The 15520-nt window shown below is 50.4% G+C and overlaps 1 long non-coding RNA gene across 1 annotated transcript; it reads right to left on the bottom strand.

Moving 5' to 3' along the window:
- Positions 1-14596: 14596 nt before the first annotated feature.
- On the bottom strand, positions 14597-15140 carry LOC309650305. Its single transcript, XR_014257519.1, has 2 exons — positions 15073-15140; positions 14597-14738 (listed from the first exon to the last, which is right to left on the bottom strand). It is a non-coding gene; the product is annotated as an uncharacterized lncRNA (long non-coding RNA).
- Positions 15141-15520: the final 380 nt, after the last annotated feature.

Below are 15520 nucleotides of genomic sequence, written 5' to 3'. Positions count from 1 at the left end.
ATTGTCTCTTTGGACCATGCAAATGTTAGAGATATTAAACTGATATCTGATTGAATTATGGCCTAGGAATCAGCTCTTTTCCATCTAGAAGTGGAACCCCAGGCATCCGTCAACAATGGGAATGGACTCGGGAGGTTATCAGTTCCTTCCCAGGTCTGTGACGTCACACCCTGTACTTCCACACCTACAAGGGCAGCCAGCTCTCAGGGCAGGAAATAGGGAGACTTCCTCCAGGGGGCCTATGTTGGATTCTCTCCTGCCGTAAAGGTTAAAGTTCACACATGAGACTAGAAGACAGAAGCAGCAGAATTGCAGCTAGACTCTCTCCTCTGGAGGAAGCACAGAGGTGCCTGAGTCCTTCTTTACTCATCTCTTTATAAATCACAATAAGCCTGGTGAGGCTAATAAGGCAGGTGGCATTGTTCCCGTGCTTCATTCATTCATTCATTCAGCAAACATTTATTGCCCATGTATTATGGGCAAGGTCATTGCCTTTGAGGTGCTCACAGTCTGCAAGGGAGACCACCAGCCAGAGCTCAGGGCTGAATGAAATTTACAGTTTGGGAAGTGCAGGGGGGCCCAGGGGAGGGAGCGTAATGTCCTTCAGGTGGAGAACATCAGGGAAGGCTTATGAAGGAGGGGGCATTTGACATTCATCTGTGTTTACTGGGTACCCACTGTATGCCAGGCACTATTGGGGGAAGGGTTTGGGGATGAGTAGGACAAAAGTAAACAGTGTAATTTCAGGTTCTAGGGAGCCGTCGTTTGTTGAGTGCTTACAATGTGCTGACACTAAGTGCTTTACATAGATGGACTTGTTTAATCCTCCTGGCCCTTCTGTGAGGCAGGAAAACATTAATATCCCCATTTTGTCAGTGAGGAGACTTATCACTTATCTGTGGCTGCAGAGCAATCCACCCCAAATGTAGTGGTTTAAAACAGCCGTCGTTTTCTTGCGTCACGAGCCGGTGGGGCAGGAATTAGGCAGGGCTCAGCAGGGGCAGCTCACTCCTCTCTGCTCCGCAGTATTAGCCGGGCTTGCGGCTGTGGCTGGAGGATCCAGATGGCCTTGTCGCTTGGCTGGAGTGTCAGGCTGCCCGTCAGGTGGGGCACTCTAGTTGTCCTGTACATGACCCCTGTCTCCAACAGGGTGGCCGGGGCTTCTTTGCTCTTCTTCCCAGAGTGCAAACACAGAAGCTGCAAGTGACATTGCACCATGGCCACCGCATTCAGCTGGTCCACAAATGTCACAGAGCCAGCCCAGGTTCAAGTGGAAGGGAAACTGACATGGGGGGAGTGGCGAAGTCACAATGCAAAGGGCACGCAGGATGGAAGGGATCGCTGTGGCTATCTTTGGAAACAATCTCATGCAGACACGGGGTTTAAATAACTTGCGCGTGGTCATACAGCTAACAGTTAGGCTGTGGGGGTCAGTAGGGTAAAGGTCAGACATGCAGAAATATGGAGGACATCTCAGATAAAATGATGCTGTGAGCGAGGGCCCCGAGTCATGAAAACCTGGAGAGTCATTGCTCTGTTTGCTGGAAGAAGTAGGTAGACAAGAATGAAGCCATATAGGGAATTCCCTGGCGGTCCAGTGGTTAGGACTCAGCACTTTCACTTCCATGGCCCGAGTTCAATCCGTGGTTGGGGAACTAAGATCCTGCAAGCCTCGCGGCACGGCTGATGAAAAAAAAAACTGAAGCCGTGTGTGTGTGTGTGTGTGTGTGTGTGTGTGTGTGTGTGTGTGTGTAAAGTGGAATATTCCTCAGCCATAAAAAAGAATGAAATAATGCCATTTGCAGCAACATGGATGGATAGAGATTACCATACTAAGTGAAGTAAGTCAAAGACAAATATCATATGATATCACTTATCTGTGGAACTAAAAAAATGATACAAATGAACTTATATACAAAGCAGAAATAGATCACAGACATAGAAGACAAACTTATGGGGAATTCCCTGGCAGTCCAGTGGTTAGGACTCCACATTTTCACTGCCGTGGGCCCGCAGGAAAACTAAGATTCCTGCAAGCCTCTCAGCCAAAACAAAATGAAACCAAAAAAAAAGAGACAACAAATTTAGGGTTACCAAAGGGGAAAGGAGTGGGGAGGGATAAATTACGAGGTTGGGATTAACATATACACACTGCTGTATATAAAATAGATAACCAACAAGGACCTACTATATAGCATGGGGAGTTATTTTCAATATTTTGTAATAACCTATAAGGGAAAAGAATCTGAAAAAGAATATATATATTCTGAATCACTTTGCTGTACACCTGAAACTAACACAACATTGTAAATCAACTGTGCTTCAATAAAAAAAAATTTTTTTTTAATAAAAGCACGAAGGACTTCCCTGGTGGCGCAGTGGTTAAGAATCCGCCTGCCAATGCAGGGGACACAGGTTCGAGCCCTGGTCCTGGAAGATCCCACTTGCCGCGGAGCAACTAAGCCCATGAGCCACAACTACTGAGCCCGTGTGCTGCAACTACTGAAGCCCGCGTGCCTGGAGCCCGTGCTCCTCAACAAGAGAAGCCACCACGATGAGAAGCCTGTGCACCACAACGAAGAGTAGCCCCCGCTCTCCATAACTAGAGAAAGCCTGCACGCAGCAACGAAGACCCAACGCAGCCAAAATAAATAAATAAATAAATTTATTAAAAAATAAAATAAAATGGTTATGATGATACATGTTAAAAAATAAGTAAATAAAATAAAAGAATGAAGCCAAAAAACATAGGCTGGGGCCAGACCGTGGCTGACCTTGAACACCAGGCTGAACTGTTTGGACTTGACTCTGTAGGCAGTGGGCAGCTATGGAAAGGTCTGGAGCAGGAGAGTGACTTGATGAGTAGGGAGACTTAAGCCGGCCCTGCATAGCCGTGTGCGGGATGAATGCAGGCAGCGGATAAGGGAGGAGTCTCCCGCCGGTGATGAAGACCTGACCCGGAGAGTACACGTGGGAGAAGAGGGCTGGGTCTGAAGGCAGGAAGCCCCACAGGGGTGCATCTGACACAGCTTGGCATCTTGACATTTTACAGATGGGGGGGCTGGGTCTGAAGGCAGGAAGCCCCACAGGGGTGCATCTGACACAGCTTGGCATCTTGACATTTTACAGATGGGGGGGCTGGGTCTGAAGGCAGGAAGCCCCACAGGGGTGCATCTGACACAGCTTGGCATCTTGACATTTTACAGATGGGGAGACTGGCTCTGAGGGGTTAACGCTCCAGGATCTCCTAGCAAAGCAAACGGCAGAGGCGGAAGGTAAGATGTCATGTGGGCAAAAGAATAAGAGGAGGGTGTGGCCTGGGATGGGGTCTAGGTCTTTGGACCCCTCGTCCATTAGAGCACAATGGGAGTGTTCGTGGTGGGGGCCAGAAAAGTAGGGGCTCCGGTGACTTCTCTGTAGGGCACGTTGGCATCAGCGACGCTTGGTGTCAATGCCTTGAATTGTCCAATGAGGAGATGACTTGGCTTGAACCAACAGAAGGAGCCCGCCCTGGTGGGGAGCCCGCCCTCTTCCCAGGGCCAGGAGCCCACTCATGGGGAGCGAGGCCTGGTCCACTGGGTCCGATGGGGGCTGGTGTGGACGGGGAAACAGAGGCTTGAATTGCCATCTCCACACACACCCTGAGTTGCTTCGAGGGTCTTTCTGAGTAGTACATCTTTAAGAAATCAGCAGGGAAGAAGGAAGAGGGGACACGATATGCAGTTCTTTCAAAGCTCTTAGTTTTCAAAGACACTGAGGTTTGTTTTTTTTTTAAAGAGAGCCTGGTTGATCTCATTCTGAGCATCTCTGGCTGAAAGGGGCCTCCCCGCCCCCTCTGTGCTCGTTGCTCCCTGGGATTTGTTTCTTTTCTTCTGACATACTTCATGCAGGGAGAGCTCATTTTGGCTTCCTCAAAAATTGGACGCTAAATTTAGAACTGGCCTCAAAACTTCTGGTCTTTGAGCTCAACTTGTCTGGCTCAGCCCAGCCCGCCACAGCCGTCTCTTATCACCATGAATGTTGTTCCTATTTGGTTCTCCAGTTGTCTTAGAAACGTGAGTTGGTATGATCGGTCACGGCCAAGAAAGGGAAGCCAGAGCCCACCAGTCTATCCGGGTAGGACACTGTCTCTGCTCTTCCCTTGTAAATAATGTTCTCTCCGAGCAGAAAATATTTGCCCCTCATTTATGAGAGCCGGGCCCCTTGGGCCCATTCCAAATTCCTCTGGTCTCCCTTCCATCTGTTGCAAGTTCCTTCCCTAACTTCTCATCCCTGGAACCACCAGAAAGGGGAGGAAGTAGGCCTTCGTTTGTGCCTGGGCCCATCTGCTTGCCATCTGGACTCAGGCCTATTAACCCCTGACCTTCAGCCATAATCCCTCCTCTCAGCTCCTTCTATAAATTCACTTTGGGAGAAGGAGCCAAGAGCTGAGGGACCTCTCAGTCCCCACCGAGTGGTCCTTCGCATGCCCAGTTCTAACGAAGGAGACGTCATCTCCCTTGGAGCCTAACGGCTGGTTCTGAGCTCTGGGCTCTGCCCTTCACTTCGTATGTCCTTGGGCAAGTCACTTGACTTTCTAGCCAAGCCTGTTTTCCCATCTATAAAACGAAGAGTGGAATAAGTGGGCCTCTAACCTTAGGGTGCATCCCGCTTTAAAACATGCCATGCCTCTATGACCATGACCAGTTCTTACTGGAGAAAGCGTCCTTTTAGCATTAAAGAGAGGAGTGTCATACAGTGTCACCCACTACATCCCCGCAGAGCACCACCCCAGAAGGGCACTGGAGAGTGCCAGCATCCCTCGCTGAAATGCAGTCATAACCGCCCCTACAACTCAACTCAGAACGATTCTGCAGGAGGCCATGGCCAGCTGGATCTCATCTGTGATAGTTCAGAAGGTCCACAGCATTCTAAAGATAAAAGCTAAGTTCTCCAGAGCAGTGTTTCTCGAATTGCTTTCCATGGAACACGGGGATCCCACGTGGGCTTGGGCTTTGCCAACCTGTTGTCCAATAAGTTTCGGGAAAGCTGGATTTCTTTACCGCAGGGTTTCTCAGAGCCTTGAACTCAGAGCCGCCACTACAGACATTCTGCTTATCCTTCAGAAGAGCCTCTGTTTTTGCCCTTTTGCTAGTTCCATTTCACAGATGGGAATATGAGGCTCAGAGAGGTGAAATGATCTGCCCGGGGTCCTGCAGCTTGGACAGTTGGGATCTGAACCTACAGCCGTGTTCCTAACACGAGGCTATATTTTCATCCCACGTTACGGGCCCTGAGAGGCTGCCTTTGTCCCAGCTGAAACCCCTCAGAAAAAACAGAGCAAAGGGCAGCTTTCTGGGGAAGGAGAGGAGACAGTGAGGGGGCGTGTTACGGGTGTATTAAAGCCTCTGGTATGGGGACCCTTAGCTGTTTCCTGGGGACAATTCACTGGGTGCGGGGGGAGTCACAGACTTGTCTGCTGCTCTTCACAGCTGTAACTGTCTCTGGAGTAAGTCAGGGGAAGGAGTGTCATCCCCTTTACAAGAAAGTTTTGCAGAGATTTGTGTTGATCCAGAAATGCAGGTTCTAGAAGTATCCATTGTTCCATGCGGATTAGTACCACACAACTCCCCTCGCCGACATACCTGATTTCACGGGGTCAGCAACAGCTCCCAGGTGGCCCGGCTGCTGCCAGGGGATCCTGAGAGCCTGAGTGAGTTACTTAGTTACCTGTTCATTCTTCCGCATCTCTAACGAGCACTTCCTGAGCACGCTGCTGTGCGTGGGAGACGCAGTGGTGAACGAGTTCAATGTCCCTGTTCTCCAGGAAAGACAGACCTTATACACACACAAAGGCCCCGAGGGGTGTAGTTACAACCGAAGTGAGTTCTCCAAAAGGAACATCGTTCTGTGACAACAGGTATCACGGCAGCGTGACCTAGTTTAGGAAGGCATGTGTGGCCGTGAGGGGCACCACTCACATGTCCCTTCAAGAGACCCTCTTCTGGGGAAGCTGGTTGGCTGACAGCTCCCGCACCTTCAGGTGTTCACACCAAGGCCACTCCCTCCCCAAGTAGCTTGTAGCCAATGGCAGCACAGCAGAGACGCCACAGCTGGGCCACTCCCCAAGGCGGGCAGAGCTTCCCCCAAGCTGAGCTGCCCGGCGGTCCACTGCGCCTCCTTCCCTCTCCCCTTTCGCAGGGGTCAGACCTGAAGGCTCTCCCCACCTGCTCCTGCTCCCTCACTCCCCCTCATTCCATTTTGGCATCTGCTTCTGGTTAAAAAAAGACGTAACTGAGTCAACTTTAAAGACCTTATTGGCTTTATTGAGTGATTCATGAATCGGGCAGCAACCAATCTAGCAGGTAGAAAGGAGCTCCTAGGAGCTGTACAAAATGAGAGGCTTTAATAGGCAGAAACGAGGGCTTCCCTGGTGGCGCAGTGGTTAAGAATCCGCCTGCTAATGCAGCGGACACGGGTTCGAGCCCTGGTCCAGGAAGATCCCACATGCCGCAGCGCGACTAAGCCCGTGTGCCACAACTACTGAGCCTGTGCTCTAGAGCCCGTGAGCCACAACTACTGAGCCTGCATGCTGCAACTACTGAAGCCTGCGCGCCTAGGGCCTGTTCTCTGCAACAAGAGAAGCCACAGCTATGAGAAGCCCGCGCACCGCAACAAAGAGTAGCCCCTGCTGTCCACAACTAGAGAAAGCCTGCACGCAGCAATAGGTAGAAACGAGCAGGAACAAGGAAGTTAGACTTGGCAAAAAAGCGGGTTGGTAATTGCAAGGTCATTTTCCTTTAGGGGATGGCGGGGGTCTACCAGGCAGTTTATCTAACTAATACCGATCAGGTGATGCCTGACTGGCTGGTTTAAGATTTCATTTCTGGGGACTTCCCTGGTGGTCCAGTGGTCAGGACTCTGCACTTTGACTGCCAAGGGCCCGGGTTCAATCCCTGGTCAGGGAACTAAGGTCCCGCAGGCCACACGGTGAGGCCAAAAAAAAAAAAAATTTTTTTTTCATTTCTGGGGGAGCTGAAACTGTAACTAAGTCTCAGTTTAGTGGTGACACGGGGCATAAGCAACTCCATTTTGGACCTGTTGTCTTGTTTTTAACACAAGGAAAATTAGAAATTAAATATTTTGAGCTGAATGATCAATGAAAATATAATCTATCAAAACTTGTAGTATACAGCTAAAGGAGTGCTTAAAGGAAAATATTAAGCTTATTAGAAAAGAAGAAAGATATAAGATCAATGATCTAATATTCCATTTCAATAAGCTAGAACAAGAAGAGCCAAGTAAACCCAAAGTAAGGAGAAGGAAGGAAATAATAGTAAGACGAGCAAATATCTGCGACATAGAAAACATACAAACAGAAAATTAACAAAGCCAAAAGTCGGTCCATTGGAAATATAAACAAAATTGGTAAATTCGTAGCTAGACTGATCAAAGAGACAGGGAAAGGAGGAGAATAAATTGAGTACAAGGAATAAAAAAGGAGATATCACCACAGAGCCTGCAGACATTAAAAAAGAATAATAAAAATAATAAGACAATTAAAAGAATAATAAGAAAATATTATAAACAACTTTATGCCAATCAATTTGACAACGTAGATGAAATGGACAAATTGCTTGACAAATCGCAGCTTACCAAAATTGACACAAGATGAAATTGAGAATCCAAGGAGTTTTATCTATTAAAGAATTAGAATTCATTATCAAAACCCTTCCCTCCAAACTTCAAGCCCAGATACTTTAACCAGTGAATTCTATCAAACATTTAAGGAAGAAATAGCACCAATACACACATTTTCAGAAAATAGATGGGGGGGGGGAACCTTTCCCACTTCATTTTATGAGGTCAGCAGTACCCTGATACCAAAACAACAAAGACATTATAAGCAGATTGAACCCAGATCTCAGCACCATGATTAACAAGACTTATTTCTTAGTAGGCCGCATGTCCAGAGTGGGTCATCCGGAAGACTGTGCTTGTCACAGACACTCAGGGACCAGGCTGATGAAGCTTCTGTCTCAACAGAAGCTTCCACTGTGATTAAGGCAGAGAAAGGAGACGTAGCGAATTGCATACTGACCCTTAAAGCTTCTGCCCTGAAGGGACATGTGTCACTTCTGCTCATGTTCATGACCATGTCCCAGGGGGATGGGGGTGTCCTAACATGCTTTTGGAAGGAGAGGAGACTAGATAGTGATTATCCCAGGAGTCATAGATGTATGTATAGTAACAGAAGAGCCGAAATAAGTAACATGAATGACCTGCCCAGTGAGAATACAGAGTGGACCAGGGGGCCCTGGGGGCCTGGGCTTCGGAAATCCCACCAGCCCGAGAGAGGGGGAGAGCCTGGGAAGGAGGCTGAGCTGGAGCAACCGGAGGGAGGGGAAAACCCGGCTGAGTCCATGAAGGGACTGGCCAACGGGGTCTCATGTGATTGAGCGGTCGTCTAAGAGGAGGATGCGGACCACCAGGATGTCACTGGTACCCCGGGCAAGATCATGTCAGTGGAGTGATGGTGGTAGAAGCCAGAATGAAATGAGTAAGAACTGAGTGTGGGGTGAAGGAGAGCAGAATATGGACGACACGTTTTAAAGAAGTTGGTTGTGAAGGGAAGGAAGGCAGTCACTGGAAGAGGACGTGTTAAGAGAAGGTTTGTTGATTTCAGTGGGTGAGCCCAGAGGATGTTTAAATGTTGATGGGAACCATCTAGTTTGGAGGAAGGGATTAGATGTATAAGAGAAGGGAGTCAGGGACAGTAGAAGGTTCCTGGAAGGTGGGACTTGAAAGTCGGCAATGAAGGATGCCGTGAGGTGGACCTGGGGGGCTGTGGCTGAGCTGGTGTGAGTGGAAGCAGGCAGTAGGGGAGCCAGAGGGAGAGGAAAAGTGAGCAGAGCAAACACATGGTGGGGCAGAGAACCGAGAGGGAGAAAGCCGGCAGCGGAGTCTTGCTGGTCCTTTTACTTTTTTTTTTTTTTCTTTTTGTTTAAATTGAGGTATAATTGACTTACAATGTTGTGTCAGTTTCAGGTGTACAGCAAAGTGATTCAGTTATACATACATATATATATATTCTTTTTGAGATTCTTACCCCTACAGGTTATTATAAAATATCAAGTAGAGTTCCCTGCGCTATACAGTAGGTCCTTGTTGGTTATCTGTTATATATATAGTAGTGTGTATGTGTTAATCCCAAACTCCTGATTTATCCCTCCCCCCCTTCCCTTTTGGTAACCATAAGTTTGTTTTCTATGTCTGTGGGTCTATTTCTGTTTTGTAAATAACTTCATTTGCATCATTTGTCTTAGATTCCACGTATAAGTGATATCATATGATATTTGTCTTTCTCTGTCTGACTTACTCCACTTAGTATGATCATCTCTAGGTCCATCCATGCTGCTGCAAATGACATGATTTCATTCCTTTTTATGCCTGGGTAATACTCCATTGTATTTATATACCACATCTTCTTTATCCATTCATCTGTCGATGGAGCTGGTCCTTTATCTTGGAAAGATTTCATTCATTCAACAAATATTTATGGAGCGCCTGCTGTGTGCCAAACCAGGTCCTGAGCACCGTGGGTAGAGCACTCAACAGGACCAATGCCATCCTTGTCCTCAGAATCCATGCCTGTATCCAAAGAAGCCAAGTGGCAACAACCTCTTTGGCCAGGCAGGTGCCCTCAATTTGGACCGATTTCTTGAATAGCAGCAGATAGACACAACAGATATGGGGGTCAGAGGAAAACAGACTTCCCATAATAGGAAGGGGCTGTTGGATAAGGCTTGTCCTCTGGAAGGTCTTAGGGACTTTGGGGAAGGGAGGTGTGTGTGTCCAGATACATCTCTGGAGCAACTTGATGCAGAGAACCCCTCTGTGCTTTGAGTGTGTTGGGATGTGTTGGTGGTTGACTCTGTATGTGTTTGGAAGAGAAAGAGCCAGACCAACAAGGTGGCACCCTGCTAGGAAACTTGCCCATTCTGGTTCTTTGTTGTTTTTTACTTTTTGTTATAGAAATTTGAAAGCAGATGCAAAAATGGAGAGAATAGTACAGTGAACCTCCATGGACCGTCATTCTCACCACCACTGACCTCTTCCTCCTCCAGACACCTCTGACTTGTCCATGCCTCCCATTTGGCAGTTAATAATGTACTTTCTTATGAAATCTGAGTTTTGGCTCCTCCTGAAACCGGCACTGTTTCTGGGCTTTTTCTGTTATGTGAGCCAATGCATTTCTTTCTAGACTTCATTTTGAAGTAATTTTTTTTTTTTTCCTCTTGTGATGGAAAGAATCCTGTCTACTCTAGAGACCCAACCTTATTCGCCCAGCTCCCTGGGCCCAGGTACCCTTACAAGGGCATCCAGTGTTGTGTTAGTTATCTATGGCTGCATAACAAATGACCCCAAACTTAGTGAGTGTGGTAACCAGCCTCTAAGAAAGCCCTTAAAGATCCTCACCTCCTGGTATTTGTGCCCTGAGCAGTCTCCTCCTATATCCTATTGAGGTTACTCTGTGAGACCAACAGAAGGTAATGGAAGTGATGTGACTTCCAGGTCATAAGAGACTTGAACTTGGCACCTTGCTTCCCCCAGGCATGTCCCACTGCATTGTTGTGTCCGAGGGGCACACAGGAGGGTCCCTGGCCTAGCCCTGGGGAGCCAGGGAGGGCTTCCTGGTGGAAGCGATCGCTGAACTGCATCCTAAAACCTCATCTCCCCTCTGACTGCTCAGTGGACGCAGGCCTCTGAAGGCGCATCCAAGGATGACCTCACCCCTTTAGGACAGGCTCTCACGCCTCCCAGGACATCAAGGGACATGTCTGGATGTATGCATCCTCGAGGGGAGAAAGCCAGACAAAGCCCCCAGACCCTATTTCCCAGCTGGGCCTCACAGGAGCACTTTCTCAGGGGCCGCCCGCCTCCAGTGCCCCAGCCTCTGCAGTGCGGTCAGTGCAGATAAAGGCGGGAGCCGCAGTCCCCACAGGCAAGGAGGGGCCGGTGGTGGAGGTGAGGGTTGGAGAGGAGGTGTTGACCCCCTGCAGACATGCAGACACACGTCCTGAGCTGCGCTGTCGGTGGGGGGAGGCTGGCTACTGGCTGGTGCTTGGGCCCCCAGCCCCTCTGCGGACCAGCTGTCTCCACGCCCCGCCTGTGCCTTCCCCAAGGGGCGCGGGGAGCAAGCCGGGACACCCCTCCCCTTCCATCAGCAACTCCTGTTCTCCCGCCCGCGCACTTCCCACTCCCACAGAACCCCTTCCCGGCAGAGCGCCTTCACCAGGCCTGCCTTCTCCCCCAGCTTCCCGTCTGTGCTTCATTGCTCTTCTCTCCCCTCTTGCTAAAGGTCCTTGCTTATGTGATGTGGCAATGGGTGGGCATTAGCGTGGGTCTCTGTGAACATTCCTGTGTGTGTGTGTCTGTGTGTGTGGGTGTTCACCACTGGATATCGGTGTGTAAGCTGGACCTGGCACAGGGGTATGCACATATGCTGGGGGGGGGTCACAGGCTCAGATGTGAGAGGAGGCGGGGAGACAGGCAGAGGTCCAGACTCTTTAGCACTTCCTGGAAAAGACCCCCAGCTGCTCTAGCGCCTGCCTTCCTCCCAGCCTTAGCACTCACCACCCCCTACAGAACTCACCCAGCTCCTGCCCTCTCTCTCCCCTCAGCCTAGGGTTTCTGTTCCCAATCCCCATCCACTACTAGGCAAACTACTGCTTGACCCTTCAGGCTCTGCTCAAGTGTCCCCTCCTCGCAGGAGCCTCCTTGAGCCCCTGGGTCTGGGCTGGAGGCCCCTGCAGCAGTGGCCACCGCCTCTTCTCTGCCCAGGGCCGCTGCTGGAGGCCAGGACCTTGCCTGTGCTGGTCGTCTTCCCTCAGCATCCCGCCTGATACCAGGCCCCGTGTGGGAACTCCCTGCAGAGGGGTGAATGAAAAGAAAATTATATATATGTGTATATAACCATAGCCAGAGAGAGAGAGAGAGAGAGAGAGAGAACTTTCTTCCCCCAGCTAAGCAGTCTAGACTGAACTTTTCTCCTGGTGGCTTAAGTAAGGTTCAAGCGTATTGTAGGGATGTTGGGGAATGTGGGTTCATTTTATCTTTGGAACTGGGGGTGGTGTGTGCCCCTCCACCCTGCTACCCACATACACGCTGGTACCACACCAGGCTGCTTTCCGAAAAGAATGTGTGTTATCACTCATCTTCTAATCTCGCTGGTTTAAAGCCAGCGTCAAACACCCTCAGCCATCATCCTGCCCACCAGAAACAAACTTTGAAGTCAGTCTGGGCCTTAGAGGGGGCAGAAGCCTTCTAAGGGAGGGAGGCCCCGCCCCTCAGCCCCCACCCCTGCTCCCCCCAGCCAATCACTGAGCCCGTTCGGTTTCCGGAGCAAGGGTTGGGGGCGGGAGGCAGGGAGCCGAGCTGGAAGGGCTTTTCGAGCCCCGCAGGCTGCGTGCTCCAGGGGCTGACGCAACTGGAGAATTTGGCTTCTTTTTATCACATATATCATTTTGCCATATATGGTCACCGAGAGCTACTGGCAGCGAGGCTCGGGCCCAGATGGTGGGCTCCCAGAGTGAAGTGAGCTACATACCAGCCCAGAACAAGCAGACCATCGCTCACCCGCCGGACAGGTGGGTGGGCCAGCAGGGGGATTATATATAGTTCTGTTCACATTCCTTCACTAATGCATGTTGGCCCCCAAAGGCGCAAACAATCTCCATTTCTGGCTCTTTTTACTGAATTTGCTAATTGCTATTCTTCTATAACCAAGGGAACGAAAAGAATTCCAGGAGGAATGTGGGGAAAGAGATGTGCTGGCCATTTCCCTTCCTTCATCCTCTGACCCTCCCCTCCCCTCCCCTCCTCCCGCTGCCCCTTACCCCGAAGCCCCCCTGAAGTCTTTCCCATTCCGGCCGCCCCCAGAGGGCCTTTTCTGCTGACTCGCCTCATTTCTCCCCTTGCGCCAGAATCCCCTCCTCGCCTGCAGCCCTTCAGCCCAGGTGAAGCTGGCCGGGTGCAGATGAGCCCCTGAGGCCGGGGGGATCCAAAGAAGTGTAGGGTCACAGCAGACAAGATGCCCCAGCTCCCAGAACCTGTCCCGGCCAGATCCTGGCCTGGCCGAGCAGGAGATGCTGCCCCAGCCTTCCCAGGGGCCTGAGGTGGCAAGAATGGCAACACAGGAAGCCAACCGCTAAGACTCTCCGAGGCCCAAATAAATATCGGCGATCCCCTAAGGCCATTGTCAGGACCTCACTTTACATCACCAGCCCGAGGCAGTCAAGATTTCCGAGGTTTACACCTCCAGCCCAGAATTTCTTCAGAGCTTCAGAATCACAGGTCGGAGGTGGCACTGTTACACGTCAGGGGGGTGGCTCAATTCTAAAGCAAAGACAGATGGAGCAAGGTTAGACCCGGTCTGGAGTGGTGGGTGCAAGCTTAAGGATGTTCATAGGAGCAGCTGAGCCTCTGACGTCAAGGGCGAGGAAGGCAGGCGGCCAGCCTCTCGCATGGTGTCCAGAAGCATCCTTAGGGAGTACACCCTGGGTGAAATGCGGCTTTGGTGATCCCTGTCTTCTAATTCGCTTCAAATAACAGGGACTGATTCTTCCAGCAGTGTACCCCCTGTGCCTCTAGCACAGAGCGGGAGCTTGACCCTGCTACACGGAGAAACACGAGGGAGCTTTTACAAGCTAGTGGTGTCCGGGCCCGGTACATTCTCACCTAACGGCCTGGGGTAGGTCTCGGGTGTGTGATGTGTTACATGTCAGTCCCTCCCAGCTTCCCTGGTGATCTGATGTGTGCACAGCTGCAAACAGGGTGGCTCTTCCTGGAGTGTCTGACATGAGCCCACCAGCTCCTGATCCCCCTACCTGGGTCAGCCTCAGGTCCCCCAAGCAAAGCCCCTTCCCAGGGAGCTGCGTGGTCCAGCTGGCCGGTAAGGATGAGCTGTGGCCTGGAAGTCAGAAGCTGACTCCCACCTGGCTCTGCCCTGAATTGCCAGAGCCCCCTCCTCAATGCTCCGAATGTCTTAAAACCCCCGTTTCTTCCACCGCAAAATCAGGAGGTAGAGAAGTTCTAGAAGGACCAGTGAGATTGTTTACATAGTAGTAATGCTACTAAATAATTACTGTGTACCCCACCATGCTGGGTGCTGAAGGCATGCTATTTCATTTGGTTCTACTACTCTGCCCACTTTAAAGATGAGAGAATTGAGGCTAAATTGTCTGGCCAAGGTCCCACCACCACTAACTGGCGGGGTGGGCGAGGGGGAGCTGGAACACGATTCCAGAGCTTGCAGGTCTCAGCACCGCCACTGGTTTACACACCAGACGAATATGAAGGGACTTTTCGCTGGCTGTGTTTCGCAGGATGTCAAGGCTAAACCTGGCAAGACAGACTCTGGGAGGATGCTTCAGGTCATGAAGAGCAATGCCCTCGGCAGGCTCCTGATTCTGGCACAAGCAGTGTGATGCTTCCTCTGCCCTCCGTCGTAGGCTGCCAAGGAGTGGGTTTCAAAGCCGGCCTCTTCATCGACTAAGAGCACAAAATAATGGTTGGCCCAAATATGAAGGGACATCAGTCAGCTGAGAGAGTATGGCAACCCCTCTCTGCCCAGCAGGAGGGAAAGGAAAAAACAAAATGAAAACAGGAGGAGGGTGGCTGAGTGAACAGCGGACCTGACTCCAGGAAGCCGGTAGCCTGCAGGTTCTGGTCCCCTCCGTCTCACCTCCACCTTCCACCTTCTTTTTTTTTTTTTTTAATTTACTTTTATTTTATTTTTTATTTTTTTTATATTTTTTTTTATTTTTGGCTGTGTTGGGTCTTCGTTTCTGTGCGAGGGCTTTCTCCAGTTGCGGCGAGCGGGGTCCACTCCTCATCGCGGTGCGCGGGCCTCTCACTGTCGCGGCCTCTCTTGTTGCGGAGCACAGGCTGCAGACGCGCAGACTCAGTAGTTGTGGCTCACGGGCTAGTTGCTCCGCGGCATGCGGGATCTTCCCAGACCAGGGCTCGAACCCGTGTCCCCTGCATTGGCAGGCAGATTCTCAACCACTGCGCCACCAGGGAAGCCCCCACCTTCTTTTGAGCAAAATCAGAAGGAAGAGGAATTTGAGCTTAGAAGAAGGTCGAAGATGATGTTAGTGCCGTGAAACTGGGCTGTGGTGACTGGCATTGGCAAGTCCGGGAAAAGCCAAGAGGCCGAGAGAGAGAGGTCAGAGAAATGGCTTTGTCCTTGTGTGATCTTTGTCGACTTAATGGAAGCTGGGCTTGAGACGTGCGAGTTCAAGAGGTGGTCGATTGCCTCCGAGGTACTGTGCCTGAATTTAGGGGAAGCTGCCACTGGTGGGACGTTTGTCAGGGTGTTTGAACAGTCTGACTACAGTCAGAGCGTGGATAGCCGTGCAGTCGGCATTCTTCTCTTCTCATCGTTTTTACTAAAGACGCACACGTACAACTCCTAAGTTAAAAATCAAGAGAACCGAGTTTGAAAGATGATAACTTTATAAGACAAAAGAGAGAGAAA

Source organism: Balaenoptera physalus (genome assembly GCF_965194825.1).
Source record: "Balaenoptera physalus genome assembly, chromosome: 20".
Taxonomy (NCBI): Eukaryota; Metazoa; Chordata; class Mammalia; order Artiodactyla; family Balaenopteridae; genus Balaenoptera; species Balaenoptera physalus.
Note: the sequence above shows the minus strand (reverse complement) of the source record. Positions and strands in the feature narration are given on the sequence as shown.